The sequence below is a fragment of the Platichthys flesus genome, chromosome 9 (genome assembly GCF_949316205.1).
Source record: "Platichthys flesus chromosome 9, fPlaFle2.1, whole genome shotgun sequence".
NCBI lineage: Eukaryota > Metazoa > Chordata > Actinopteri > Pleuronectiformes > Pleuronectidae > Platichthys > Platichthys flesus.
Window position 1 is genome coordinate 25,793,918 of NC_084953.1, and position 15,266 is coordinate 25,809,183.

Below are 15,266 nucleotides of genomic sequence, written 5' to 3' on the forward strand. Positions count from 1 at the left end.
TTCCTCTTTCTGTGATGCAGCATAGTTCTGCGAAAGGGTGTTAAGACACAGGACAGTGTGGAGAAAGAGCTCTCACATGCAGCTGAAGAAACCCCAATGATCAGTGCTGTAATGTATAACTTGTACAACAAGGGAAATGCTGCCTTGTAGTGCTGTAGGGTTTTGCACACTGTAGACAGATCTGGTTCATTGGGGCATTCCTTAAGCAACATGGGCTTTGCCACCAGGATTTCATTATTCAGACATCCTGCATCAGTGCCAGCCAGCTCAACCAAAGGATGCAACAGAGCTCCATGGAGGAATGTGCCAGATGTAGGCACAAGGCTGGACGTGGCCTTCATCAGCTCCAAATTCTTCTGGCAGAATCTTGTCTCCAACTCGGTAATTGCCCGGTCCAGAATGTTTAGTAGAGGTCTTTTAAGTGTCTTATGGGGGGGAACACTGTCATCTGCGTCTGTGTGGCCCACTGTTGTAATTACAACACTGTCACTGAGGTGCCTATTCATTGTTCTCCTTCTCTTTGCTGGAATGTCATCCCCAGCTCCTGTGTGATCTCCCTCTCCCCACTCATCGCTGTGATCCCTCATGGCCCTCAAAGAATCCAGTGCTGTACCAACCTCGTTTGAGGCTCTGCACATATCCACAGACTGAGACAGTAGTATGGCATTTGCTGGTTTCGGTAGACCAAGCACTTGCAGCAGAAACTTGACAATTTTAAAGAAGTGCTGCCTCTTAATCTGGCAGAGCAGGCCTGATGCTTCAGTGCACAGATCCACTGCAGCATCATCATCCGTTGCCACCTCAGACAGAACAGTGATTATTTGATCTTCATTCTCAGTAATGCAACATGTCACCTCATAGTGGCTAGTCCATCGGATTTGAATTAGCCACCTAAGATTAGGAGCATCATATTTTCTAGTGATGTAGTGGTGCTGAAAAAAGTTGTACAAGGAAGAAGACAGATAAAAAATCTTTTAGTACATTGTTCGCTTTGCATGGCATGCACAACTACCAGGTGCAGTTGGTGGTTGTAGCAGTGAATGTAGGGTATATACTTTCCCAGCTTCTGTTGGAGCAGAGCTTGAACACCACCTCTCACCCCACTCATCACTGAAGCTCCGTCATAACACTGGCTCAGAATGTTGTCAGCACTGTAACCAGCATCAGAGAGGCACTTCAGGATCTCAGAGGTTATGTACTGTGCATCTAGTTGGTCGAGGTCAAGCAACCCAATGAGATGCTCCTCGGGTAGGGAAGCACTGACAAACCTAATCATAACTGACAGGTTTTCGACATTACACCTGTCCCTTTTCCCATCACTCTTGAGGCAAAAACCCACAGCATCAGCCTTTTCATATTTTTTTTTATCTCTCCGAGCACCATGTTTGCCAGTGTGTCAATAATTTCATTTTGCATGTGATTTGATGTATATGATGCATTCCTTGGGATACCCTTGGCGATGCTGGCTAGTTTTTCATCTCTCTCAAGGGTATATTCCATTAACTTAAGAAAAAGCCCAGAAGCAATATCATCATCATCATGACCAGCAGCATCACGCCTGTGTTCCGTTGTTCCACGTAGACTCAACTCATTGACACAGAGGAACTTCAAAGCGTTGCCCACACTCTTAACATAGTACCGGTTTTTCTCTACCTCAATCAATCAATCAAATTTTATTTGTATAGCCCATATTCACAAATTACAATTCATCTCATAGGGCTTTAACAGGGTGTGACATCCTCTGTCCTTAACCCTCAGCAAGAGTAAGGAAAAACTACAAAAAACCCTTTTAACAGGGTAAAAATATGTAGAAACCTCAGAGAGAGCCACATGTGAGGGATCCCTCTCCCAGGACGGACAGAAGTGCAATAGATGCCACGTGCAGGAGAACATCATCAATAATCAAAGTCTCTAGCAGCAATGATGAAGCACAGTCCATGCTCAGCAACCATCTAGACCACGATCCACCATCCAGACCAGACGCCACTTCAGTCCTCAGTCACCGTCCACCGCCGCCCACCAGGAGGACCCATCACAAGCCACCACTGCGGTCCTGGTCCACCGCCCGTGCCCAATGCCAACGCGACACAGGGTCCGCCACCAGCACCACGATCAGCCCACATGACTCAGAATCCGCCACACTGGATCCAACACCGCGACCCCCGGTGCGCGATCCACAAACCGTAATCCATGGTGCGGCCACAGAGGCCCTGGATCTGCGGGTGATAAAGCAAAGGGATTCCGGGGAAGGGGGATAGGGATGGAGAAGAGGAAGGAGAAGCTGGAAAGAGAAGCTCCGTGTGTCATGTGTCATAAAATAGAACAAGTAACGTTCTGGCGCACTAATTAGCTCTAACTATAAGCTTTATCAAAAAGGAAGGTTTTGAGCCTACTTTTAAACGAACAGATTGTGACTGCCTCCCGAACTGAAAGTGGTAGATTATTCCACAGCCGATTATGGAATAATCATTATTGGTTGGCAAGACCTGTGTCTTGCCAACCAATAATGTGTCAACATTTCCCCGAGTAGCCTCTCTCTTCTGGTGCTCAGCCCAGAGAGTAGAAGCATGCACATGGTTGTGGGAGGACACATGCCTCTGCAGCCCTTTGTCACTTTCCAGTGCAACTTTCCAGTTGTTGAAACCAGTCAGAGTGAACACAACATCCCTCTCATTCACAGTACTGTATTTGCGACAGGGAAAGCAGAAACATGCATCCCGTTCAGCAGAGTATTCAAGCCATGGTCGTGTGCGGTACCAGGCAGGATTGAACGACCTCAGTTTTTTGCTAAATGCACGTTTTGGGTAGCTACTTAATAATAGCTGAGATGGTGCAATGGTGGTTAAGTCACTGGGTAACATGGGAAGTTTGGGGTTAACTGTAAGAACAGCTGGGAAAGGAGGAGGTAGAAGTAGTGCTTGCTGGTGTTATGCTAGCTACTGCTGGAGTGATGCAGGCTGCAGAACCACTACTAACGTTAGCTGATGCGCTGCTAGCTACAACACTGGTAGGGGTAGGTGCAGCGCTAGCTGCTGAGGTGCTAGCTAGAGCATTGCCACCATGATCTCCATTGGTAGGGGCAGGAGGAGTATGTTTTTTAAAAGCTCTGAAAAACTGATGCATTGTATATGTAACCTCAGAATGATCAGCAGAATGGAATGCAAGCAATCTCTACACTAGTGTTGTATGTCACTTGTTTACAAGGCTGAGTCCCTGAGGAGAATGAGATATACAAGGTTGGGACAAGTCTGCTGAAAGTTTTACAGGAGTTGAAAAGTGAAGATGGGATTGTAAAATAGCAGCCAGATTGCAGAAGTTGGGTGGGGGCGGGGCTTTCTTTAGGGGTCTGCACGCACAGATCATTTGTGCTCAGTCTGTGGCAGGGAGCGGACAGTGCTCTCTCCCCGTGCTGTGACACATGACAGGGACTGTGGGCCCACACATCCTGATCTAGGAGAATAGGCTACAGCTTAGCTACACCAAGAATTTGGTTATGTGGTTTTGGTTGTTGTTGTTGACTGAGCAAATAAAGATTTTCAAGAAAAATATCAACTCTTGTTTTTATTATGTTATTAGCAATTAAGTATGTCACTACACAAAACACTATGACCAAATTTAACAGAGCTCCTTTGCTTCGCAGTTTACTGCTGCAAGCTGCTATTAGAAACCTGACACTAGCTCATTTGCATACTAAAGGGTGATTGGAAGTTGGGCAGACAGCTATCCCTCACAGTGAACCGGCAGCAGCCTCTAGGTGGCTCTTGTGTATATTATTGTGTATATTATACTCGTGCAACACGAGTATAATTCGGCCTTAAAGCCTGAAACATGCTTCTGCGTTTTCACAGGCCCGTAAGCGCAAGAGCCCTTCCGGGTCCCTTACGTGCTTATGTATCCCTCCTTACGTGCTGACGGGTGTCGACCACCTTTTCTAAAATTTACGGCAAAGCTCAGCAAGCTCACTCAGCCCGCAAGGCTGTGATTGGTCTGCTCTACATCCCTTCTGGAGCTGCATTTCCGGTTTCATGCCCCATAATACCGGCAGAAATCACGGAAGATTTAGAAGAACGAATATGGACCAAATAGAAGAGCACTTGGCAGAAGATATCCGATAGTATGATCACTTGTATAACCTGTCACTGACTGGCGGATTTGTCCGCCAGAAAAAGGCTACGAGGAGCCGCAGTGGCTATGTAAATAAACAATCGACGAAGAAGAAACAAGGCGTCTCTATGGTCGTCTTCGACAAAAAGCATTACTCTGCCTAGTGTTCTGGTGCGGAATGGCTTTGTAAGACGCGCAACGGTTGGGGAAGCATGAATGAAAACGAGTCTTGCGCCACAGCGGCGTGAAAAGACGCAGACGCAGTCGCAGAAGCATGTTTCAGGCTTTAGGCCAAATTATAGTCGGGTTGCACGCACGCACACATGCACGCAAGACACGCAACACGCCCCTTTCGAGCCCTCTGGCGGATTGTGTTCGTCCGCCAATTTTTCTAAATATACGACAAAACGACGCGAGCCTCACGCAGCCCGCAAGGCTTGTGATTGGTCGGCTTACTACATCCCGTCCGGAGTCTAGTTTCCGGTGTCATGCCCAACAATACGCGGAAATCACGGAAGATTTAGAAGAACGAATATGGACCAAATAGAAGAGCACTTGGCAGAAGAGATCCGAAAGTATGACCACTTGTATAACCCGTCACTGACTGGCCCATTTGTCCGCCAGAAATAGGCTATGAGGAGCCGGAGTGGCGATGTAAATAAACAGTCTAATTATAAGAAGTTGCTCTTCAATGTCCAGCAGCTCCATCTCAATCAATTGTTGTTCGGTTGGAATCGTGAATACACTCTCTGCCATGGTTCACCGTGTGTTTGTAATGGAGAACACGACTGGTAGAAGGTAAATAAACAGTCAACAACGATTTCCACACCTACAAAGATTATTACTCCGCCTAATGTTCTGGCGCGGAATTGCTTTGAAAGACGCGCAACGGTTGGGGAAGCATGAATGAAAACGAGTCTTGCGCCACAGCGGCGTGAAAAGACGTAGACGCAGTCGCAGAAGCATGTTTCAGGCTTTAAGCCTGAAGGCCAAATTATAGCCGACAATTTTTTTAACTACACGACAAAGCGACGCGAGCCTCGCGCAGCCCGCAAGGCTTGTGATTGGTCGGCTTACTACATCCCGTCCGGAGTCTAGTTTCCGGTTTCATGCCCCACAATACGCGGAAATCACGGAAGATTTAGAAGAACGAATATGGACCAAATAGAAGAGCACTTGGCAGAAGAGATCTGAAAGTATGACCACTTGTATAACCCGTCACTGACTGGCCGATTTGTCCGCCAGAAATAGGCTATGAGGAGCCGGAGTGGCAATGTAAATAAACATTCGACGAAGAAGAAGACGTCTCTTCTTTGTGTGTTCTGGCGGTGAATTGCGATGCAACACGCGCAACACGTTTAGGAAGCATAAACCAAAACGGATCCGTCGATGCAGCTGCGTGGCCTTCCGCGGTTGCAGTCGCAGGACTATAATTAGGCCTTGAAACTTGCTTCTGCGTTTTCACGGGCCCGTAATCGCAAGAGCCCTTCTGGGTCCCTTACGTGCTTATGTATCCCTTCTTACATGCTTACGGGCTTTGTAAGACACGCAACGGTTGGGGAAGCATGAATGACAACGAGTCTTGCGCCACAGCGGCGTGAAAAGACGCAGACGCAGTTGCAGAAGCATGTTTCAGTCAGTGCAGCAAATAGAGAAGAAACGACAACGGAAGTGTTTCCAGAGGACAGCTTAAAGTGATGGACACTGCTGCCACAGCAGACACAAAAACGTCTAATACACCATACAAATTCGGCTCCACACAGGGGTCGGCCACCAGCGGCTCTGGAGCCGAATGCGGCTCTTCAGCCCCTCTGCAGTAAAGTGCTGTGCATATGTTTTGCGAACGCTGAACTTAACAAATCAGTTTTCATATTATTAACGAGAACGTCATGTTAATCATCGTATCAGGCCATAATGAAATACCAGGAGCGGGCGAGTGTGTGCGTGTGTGTGTGTGTGTATGTAGCGTGCGTGTGTTTGTGTGTCCCGGGGCTCCGACCCCGCCCAATCCGTCTGAGAGAGCCAGTGTTGCCAATTTAGTGACTTTGTCGCTAAATCTGGCGACTTTCCAAACCCTCACGGCTTTTTTTGTCAAAAGATACTAGCGACAAATCTAGTGACTTTTTTTGGTGATATTGGAGACTTTCTGGTGTTTTGGAGACTGATGTGAGAGCGTATCGTTCTGCAGTTACTGTCCTCAACTAGCAGCGGGTGCTGCCGTGAGCCCCTCCGCCGTCCCAACGCACTCACAGGTCAGAGCAGAGGGGAGACCCACGTCCCGCGTCCTCAAGACTGCAAATGAATTGCGCATGCGCAAACCCACCGCTGATCCTGCCCTGTCTTACATAGAGGGATGTAAGTGTCAATGTATCTTCACTGTCACTGGAAAATATCAGTCATGAGTCTAGATCCGTCTCTTCATCGATGTAGAGTCCACATCTCCCTGAACATCATCCTGGGGCGCACATCGGCGCACATATGATGTGCAGTGATGATGTGAGCCGCAGGATGATGTGTGCCGCACAATGATGTGCGGTGATGATGTGCGCTGCAGGATGATGTGCGCTGAAGGATGATGTGCGCCGCACGATGAAGTGCACTGCAGGACGATGTGAGCCAAAAGACGATGTGCGCCCCAGGATGATGTGCGCTGCAGGACAATGTGTGCAGCAGGGCTATGTGCGCCGATGTGCGCCCCAGGATGATGTGCGCTGCAGGATGATGTGCGCCGCAGGATGATGTGCGCTGCAGGATGAAGTGCGCCACAGGCCGATGTGCATGTTGATGTGCGCCACATCAGCACATCATCCTGCAGTCTGTGGCGCACATCATCCTGGGGCGCACATCGGCGTACATCATCTTGCAGCGCACATCATCCTGCAGCGCACATTATCCTGGGGCGCACATCATCCTGCAGCGCACATCATCCTACAGCGCACATCTTCCTGTAGCGCACATTATCCTGGGGCGCACATCGGCTCACATCTTCCTGCTGCGCACATCGACCTGCAGCGCACATCATCCTGCAGAGCACATCGTCCTGTGGCGCACATCATCCTGCAGCGCCACAGGATGATGGGGCGCTGCAGTACGATCGCAGGATGATGTGCCGCAGGAAGAGCACATCGTCCTGCGGCGCACATCATCATGCGGCACACATCATCCTGCAGCGCACATCATCGTGCAGCGCACATCATCGTGCAGCGCACTTCATCCTGTGGCGCACATCATCATGCAGCGCACATCGTCCTGCAGCGCACATCATCTTGCAGAGCACATGGTCCTGTGGCGCACATCATCCTCATTGCACATCATTGTGTGCTCACAGCACATTATCGCACATCATCCTGTGGCACACATCGTCCTGTGGCGCACATCATTGTGTGCTCACATCATCACCGCACATCATCGTGCAGCGCACATCGTCCTACCCCACATAACAGCCTTTTGATTAAATTTGATATTCTAACATTTAACAATACAGGACACAATCGATTTATGTGTGTGGGTCTAGATACAGCATTAAAGTCATGAAGTTGAGAAGTGATGGCCTATTTCAATGGCAAGATAAAAAAAAAAAAGAATTAACAGGAGAATACGGAACATATTGCATTGACTTTTGTATTTAATTTTTTGGGGCATTTGTAAGTGAATGTAATACGCTTCTGTAGAAGAAAGCTAATTTTTAAATTCTTAACAGTGTTTTTTTCTCACCCTTCTGTACGTCTTATAGCACCATTACATTATGAAAATTAGTCGATGACGTCACTTAGTGACATCTAGCAACTTTTAGGACAGCCAATAGCTACTTTCCTTACTGAGGAGTTGGCAACACTGGAGAGAGCCACAGTGAGCCCCGAGCACGGAAGATGGTCTGAGCTATACAGGCCGTCTTCTCCTGTTAAACTCAATAAACAGCGCTAACAAGCAAGCCCCTGTTTGTGAGGCAATGTATTGTCCATAGCGTGCAGGGGTAGGAAACCTTTACTATCAAAAGAGACATTTTGCCCCCTCTTCTGAGAGAGTAGGCGGGGTCGGAGCCCAGGGGCCGGTGCGCTCGCACACACACACACACACACACACACACACACACACACACAAACACACACACACACACACACACACACACACACACACACAGAGGGGCTGAAGAGACTTATTCGGCTCCAGAGCTGCAGGTGGCAGACCCCTGTGTGGAACCGAATTTGTATGATGTATTTGACGTTTTTGTGTCTCCTGTGGCAGCAGTGTCCATCACTTTAAGCTGTCCTCTGGAAACACTTCCGTTGTCGTTTCTTCTCTATTTGCAGCGCGTTTCACTATTTGCAGAGCGTTTGTCTATTTGCTGAGCGTTTCTGTAATGTGTTGTGTTGTGAACTTGATGAAGATGTTTTCTTACTTTGCATGTGTTTTCTAACTTGCATGTGTTTTCTTAAGTTGCTGTTTGTTGAGCTCTCAGGGCCACCGAGTTTATATTCTGAATGAGTCAAAGTGGGTTGTAATCATTTCCCTGGTCCGTCCAGTGTCTCCACTGACCATGGTTCGTCAGCCAATTGGGCCTTATGGTCTGTCTGTGGTCAGCAGATGTCAGTAAATCACAAGGATAATTGCCAGAACCATGGTCATCAGTGGACAGCACATGCAGCCCATTGATATGGCTGCTACTGCTGCTGCTCAAAATGGCGCAAAATGAAAAACAAAATAATCGAATGAAAGTGGTCCGAGAAACATCTTGGCGAGAACAACATGACCAACCTTGATATAGATGGTTTTACATGTAAAAGTCATCTGACAACTTCTGATACAATATCAAATTGCATCATGACTAGATGAAGTAACTTGTATCTCTGTTTCAATACTGGACTGCATCCCTACTTTATTACTTTATCACACTATCATTTAATTTGTGGTGGTTCATGAAAATACTTAAAAAGCTCTAAATATCAGTAGAATATACAGGGGACTTTTTGTGATTAAATGGTCCTTGTCTATAGATGTTCATCTTAAACCATAACTTATTCTCAAACTATCATTATACCTGTGGTGGTATACAAACAAAAACAAGGTCTAGTTCTAATACAAGGATAATGAATGTCTACAGCACAAGAACACTGGCGTTATGCCTCCATCCTTGGGGCAGCTGTAGATGAAGGCATAATGTCATGAATGTGATATCTCTGGAATGTCTTGAGAGCTTTTTTTCATATTCACTTGAACCTAAAGATGTAAATTATTAGTTGTCACTCTGATGATCATGACAACATTTCAGAGAAATTTCTAATGAGATTATATGACAGAGTGGCATATTATGTTCAGAGGTCAAAGGTTAATTTAACGAAGTGTTCGATAAAATCTCTTTCTTGGCCATTATTTAACACAAAACAGGAATAGAATTGGGAGATTGTGATAAAATATTTACTTCGTCATTATTTGCTGACCAGTTAAATACAAGGCAGTTATTCTTGTTCCTAACGTATGCATCATTACACTTTATCCCCAGTCTGAAACTTAAACACACTACATAGTTTTCATTTAAATGTTTGACAGTATGATATTTCCAACCACCCTACTTGGCCTTTACTTTATCCTCACTTTATTAAACAGTTAAAAATTGGCAGAAAAGCAGATAGTGGGGTTCCGTGTATAGGCAATATGTCATTTTCATTTCAAATTGATGCAAAAGTTTCGATTTCACTTCTAAGTTGTTTGTAAGGGTCTATAGAACAATTTTGGTCCGAGGGCCAGACATGCCGGTCAAAAAATTGCCCTCTAGGGGGCGTTGTTGGCTCCGAACCTACCACCAGCCTTAATAAAATATGGTAGCTGTTATAATTCTTGATCAGATTATCTGATCTGAACATAATAAGTATGTATTGATTCAGGATCAGGAGTAACAACTGACTCAAATTTGTATGAAAAAATATTTTTTGCGCTGTTCCTTGTTCGATCTCCAATAGCCTTTGCAAAGCTTCAAGCACTGAACCTTTCCTCAAGAGGCTGAGTTTTGACTCGCATGTTAGAATTAAAAGTTGATACCGGTTTTCAGATGATATTCAGTTTTCCCATTAATACGTCTTTTACACTGAAATTAGCAGTAATCAATCAATCAATTAAAAAAAATCAATCAATAAAACTTTATTTGTATAGCTCTTATTCACAAATCACATGCTTGATCTTAACCCTCAACAGTATTAAGGAAAGGTATTTCTTTTCCTGAATTGATCAAAGGAATGAACAAAGGATCAAAGGAGCAAAGGACGTGACTATGATCTTTGTTAATGTTAAAGATCAAAGTTGCACTTTCTGGATCTATAAAGGTGCAGAAAACGTCATCATTCTGTGTCTACAATCTTGAAGAGAGCCGAAGCATTTTGAACTCTCCACGATCCTCAGACGAACTTGAGTCCACGTTTCTGTCTGTGCTTCATCGGAAGTAGATCTGCTCCGTTTGGCGAACATGCAACTCCAAGACATCGTGCCGAGCTTCCGAGCCAAACTGCTCCGAGCCATAAGTCAGATTGAGGCTCTCAACGAGGGAAACTCAACTCTAAAGGAGCTGGTCGAGCAGCTCCAGGAGCAGGTGAAAGTAGGAGAAGTTCTCTTACAAAAAGAGAAGAAGAAACAACGTCGTCGCTTCAGGGCCTACATATACTGCAGGGAAGACCTCAGTGTGTGTCAGGCCAAGTGTGAGACCTTGGAGGCCAGTCTGCCCCAGGAGCCGGCTCAGCCTGAAAGAAGCCGAAGCAGGGAGGTGGAGGTTGACCAGGAAAAGCAGGCTCTGAAGGAGGTCAAACTGCACAGACTGTACAGAGGAATCTTGAAGATGAGCTGAAGAAGAAGGACAAGCTTCTTCAAATCACCCCCTACCTTAACTGCCCGGCCACACTGACTCTGACTGAGGGAGTGAGCAGCAGGAAGGTGGAGGCCGTTGAAAAAGAAAACCAGACTCTGAAGAAGCAAGTTGACAATCTAAAAGATGAACAGAAAACTCTCCAGGACGAGGTCAAACGTAAGGAGGAGCTGGTGAAAAAGGAAATCAGGAAACGACAAGCTTCTACCAGGTCGTACCTAGACTGCCTGCACAAGCTCAGTGACCTGGAGAACAAGCTGGAGAACGTAGAGAGGATTTATGGACAGAAATGTCGGGCAGGTTGAGGCGCTGAAGGTGGAGGACTAAGATGAACTCCTGAACCAGGAGACGGATCAAACTCCAAAGATGATAGGAATGATAGGACGTTTGCCCTGAAACCACTCACCCTTTTCCTTCACACCTTCTTACCCCACCCACTACCTACTCCTCCCCTCCTCCCCCTGCCCACCTTCCACTCCCACCCCTTTCTCTCCCACCCCTCACCCCTTTCCTATTCCCCAAAACAAACCCCTCAATGGCAACCTCTAACCAATAATGTATATAATAACAGATGTATAACATCTACCTGTGTGTATTTTTCTGTATATAAAATAAAAAATTCATAGTTCTAATCAATTATTACATTGTTTTTTTCTTTCTGTATTTAAATATGTCACAAGATGACAATAAAAGTTCACCTATCGTTAATTAGTGTGTGAATCACTGTGGTGATGAGTTGAGTCTTCTTAAAGAGCACTCGGTCCACACCAGTGCTCCCTTCACATACATTGTTATCATTTACTATTAATTTATTTAAAAAAAGGTATGAAAATTGGTAGCCACCTTATGTTTTTGCTATACCATAATTTTCATAACTTCCACATTTGAGCAAAAGTTCATTCCCATCATAGTACTGACTTGCAATAGCAATAAAAAATATAATATCATAGCAAATGTAAGAAAATTAAGACCTTTTAAAAATATATATATTTCAGATTTTTGCCATTTTAGAAAATGGGCCCAAAACCAATTTTTTTTTATGTGGTTTCTTGGCCCTCAGACCAAAATTGTTTCATAGACCATTATGTTCAATTAAGAAAACAAAACAAAACTTTTGCATCAATTTGAAATGACTGACTGCCTAGGCATCCCACTAAGAGGCTGTGTATTCATTCCTGTACCTTCTATGCTGTTATGGGTAGTTACGTTTAAATAGTTTATCCTTACCATCAGGCAGTACTCAAAACAGAACAGAAAAAAATGAATGAAAAGATGTAATACCACCAACCTTTCTGAAATCCTTCAGCCGTGTTTCAGTTGTCTTTGTGTATTTTCTATAATCTGTCCTCTTTTTAATTTTTTGCCTATGATCTTTGTTTTTCCATCCAAAGGTTTCTTTTTTCATTCTGCGTTTGCAGAATGTACTTCTTTCATTTCTTTTTTTGTAACGGCCCAAACCAAAAACATCATTGTGTCTATATAATGTTCATATTTCACACGTTTGACATTCCTGCTTATGCACAAAAATACCACAGAAAGTTCCTTGTATATGTAAACCCACTTGGAAATTTATTTGACTCTTTTTTTTTCCATTGCCAGTTAGGGTCAGGAAGAGAGTGACATTTGATGTGAAATATAGTGTAGGAAGGTAAAAAATAAAGTGAGGATTCTTGGGTGCCATTACTACCTTTTGTTTCTCAGTTATTTTCATCAGTTAATCAATTAGTATTTGATGTGAGAACCCCTTCCTGCAGCACCAGTTCTCCTCCATACACATATAGTAGTTTCTCAGCAGGGAGGTTGTTCTAAGTATCTTGGAGAACCTGCCACAGTTGTTCTGTGGATTCAATCTGTCTCCTCTTTTGACCCCAGACAGACTCCATGTTGCAGAGACACAGTCTCTGAGGGGTCCAGACCATCTGCTGCAGGACACCTTATTCTTCTTCTTTCTGAAAATATTCTTTGTGACTCTATCTGAGGGTTTTTACTGATAGTGAGAGTGCTTGACTTGGCACTGTCAGCCACAGCAGACCGAGTTCTCCCTGGAATCAAATGGAAGACAATGGTAACAAGTGAGTGGCATACTATCTGGAGATACAGGCTGGACTTGAGTAGTCATACAATCAACTGTAAGAAATACACAATGGGGCAATGGTTAGCACTGGACCCACAGCATGAAGGTTGCAGGTTTGAATCCCTGTGTCTGGGTCGGTTTTCTCCAGGTACATGCAGAGACTCTAAATTGACCGTAGGGGTGAATGTGAAGGTGAATCGTTGTTTGCCTCTTTTTGATGGCCCTGTGATGAACTGGCATGCTCGCTGAACTCCGCCTCTCGCTCAATCTCACTGGGATTGGGCCCAGCCCCCCTTCGCGACCTTGAGAAGGATAAGCGGTATAGATAATGGATGGATGGATGTTATAAATGATTTTGTGATGTCAATGACAGGAGCAGCACAAACTGTTTATTATACAGTGTTTTATCCAATATTATTGATAGTTATTGTCATATTAATCACGGGCTCTAGGAGTTCTGCTAAAAAAGCTGATTTACATATTGTATGTTAGGTGTTGACTTCACCGGTATCTCCACCCTTGTGCAGGGTTACTACTGTTGGGCTCTCATGTGAATCTGGAATTATTCCTGTGTGGACAGACAGAAACAAAGCGAGTTAAGGATCTTCAACTGTGGTTTGACATTGCAGCAACCTCATCAGAGCTCAGTGATGGTCTGCAGTGGTTACCAAAGTAGAGGAGGCAACTGGAACTCCCTCTGCTGGACAGACAACAAAACTGTCTACAATTGACTGCAGACAGGTGGCGTATATACCAGTTTGCCCTTAAAGGTTTCTGCCAGAGAATTTGCATGTGTTTAACATTGGGAAAGAGTAAATTTTCCACCAAAGCCCAATATTACACTGAAGCTGTAACCAAGTAATTTTGTTGCCGAAACATTACTGAACTAAGACTGAAAAGATGTCAGGAAGGCCTTTCGGCAAACTTCTCCCATGCAGCACATCATTAATTAAAGTAGCACAGGAGAGAAAAGGACTAAAAGCTGTGACCATGGTTCTCAACAGATTTTACACCTTTCGAAATTGTAGAGAAGTTGTTTTGAATAGACAAGAGAGCAAAAGGTAAAAACTAATTTGTGCCACTGAGGAACAAATTCTTGCCATAGTGGGGTCATTGAGAATAGATAGACTTTAACAAACTGTGAGGAGTGAAGGAGTGAAGGAGTTTGAATTCTTAGTGAATGAACTGTAACCTGATCTAAGATCTTTATTCATTTATCTCAGCTCTTAAAGGTTTTTAATAGTCACTTGACTGTAAGTGTAAATCCATTGATTTGCTTCAACAGAATATCTGAGCAGGATTGTGTCATACCACATATGTAATTTGTACTTGTGTGAATACCCATGTGTCTATGCTCAGGTCTAATAAACGTCCACACTGCTGCGGTATAAGCACGTATAGAGCCTGTGCAGCAGAAATACAGAGATGAGCAAAAATACATCACACAAGCTGTTGACTCCTCCCTGATGCTGCAGGTGTGGGTTCCCCACACAAGTTGATTAATAGGTTAGCGGATGTGAAATAACCTTAAGACTTCTGTGGAGCAAACAATTACTACTACTACTCTGGGGTCTAGCAAATCATCATTCAGTGGGGAAAAAAGCAAACCAAATCAAAGCTTCTTCTGTCTGTGTTTTTCATAATGTATAGAATCTGCTCTGTACACCCTGTTTTAGGTCTGATTAATAATATTGAGAGACGGCCAAGATTTTAAGTTCATCAACAAACTACTTCCTTTCAATGTCTGTGTATTGGAGTCATGCCAGCTCATCCATTGTTGTGGAGCGGACTTGATGCGAGTGAGCTCACTGGACCCAAACTTAGAAACTGTCAAAGATCCTTTAAAATGTCAATCTTGCTTTGTTCCACAATAATGATTACAAGGTTGACAGGACCTGGGTATAGCAGACTCTAGGACCCCCAGTTTTCCCGAGGAACCTGAATCAAACGCCGCTGAGGATTTGTTTATAGATTACACCCGCCGCACTAAGGTCTTATGTCTGTTATTTATGACACTGACAAAAGGTAAGAAGTTCTCTTAAAAAAATTAAAACCACCTGGGAGCAGGATCTTAATTCTTCAATATTGGATGACGTATATTACAGTCCTCAAACTGGTTAATTCAACATCCCTTGTGCCTGTCACTGGCTACTACAGTTTAACCGGGTGAACAAGGCCCACATGTCCAAAGCCAAATTGTCTCTTTTCTACCCAGACGGAACCCTTACTGTGAAAGAT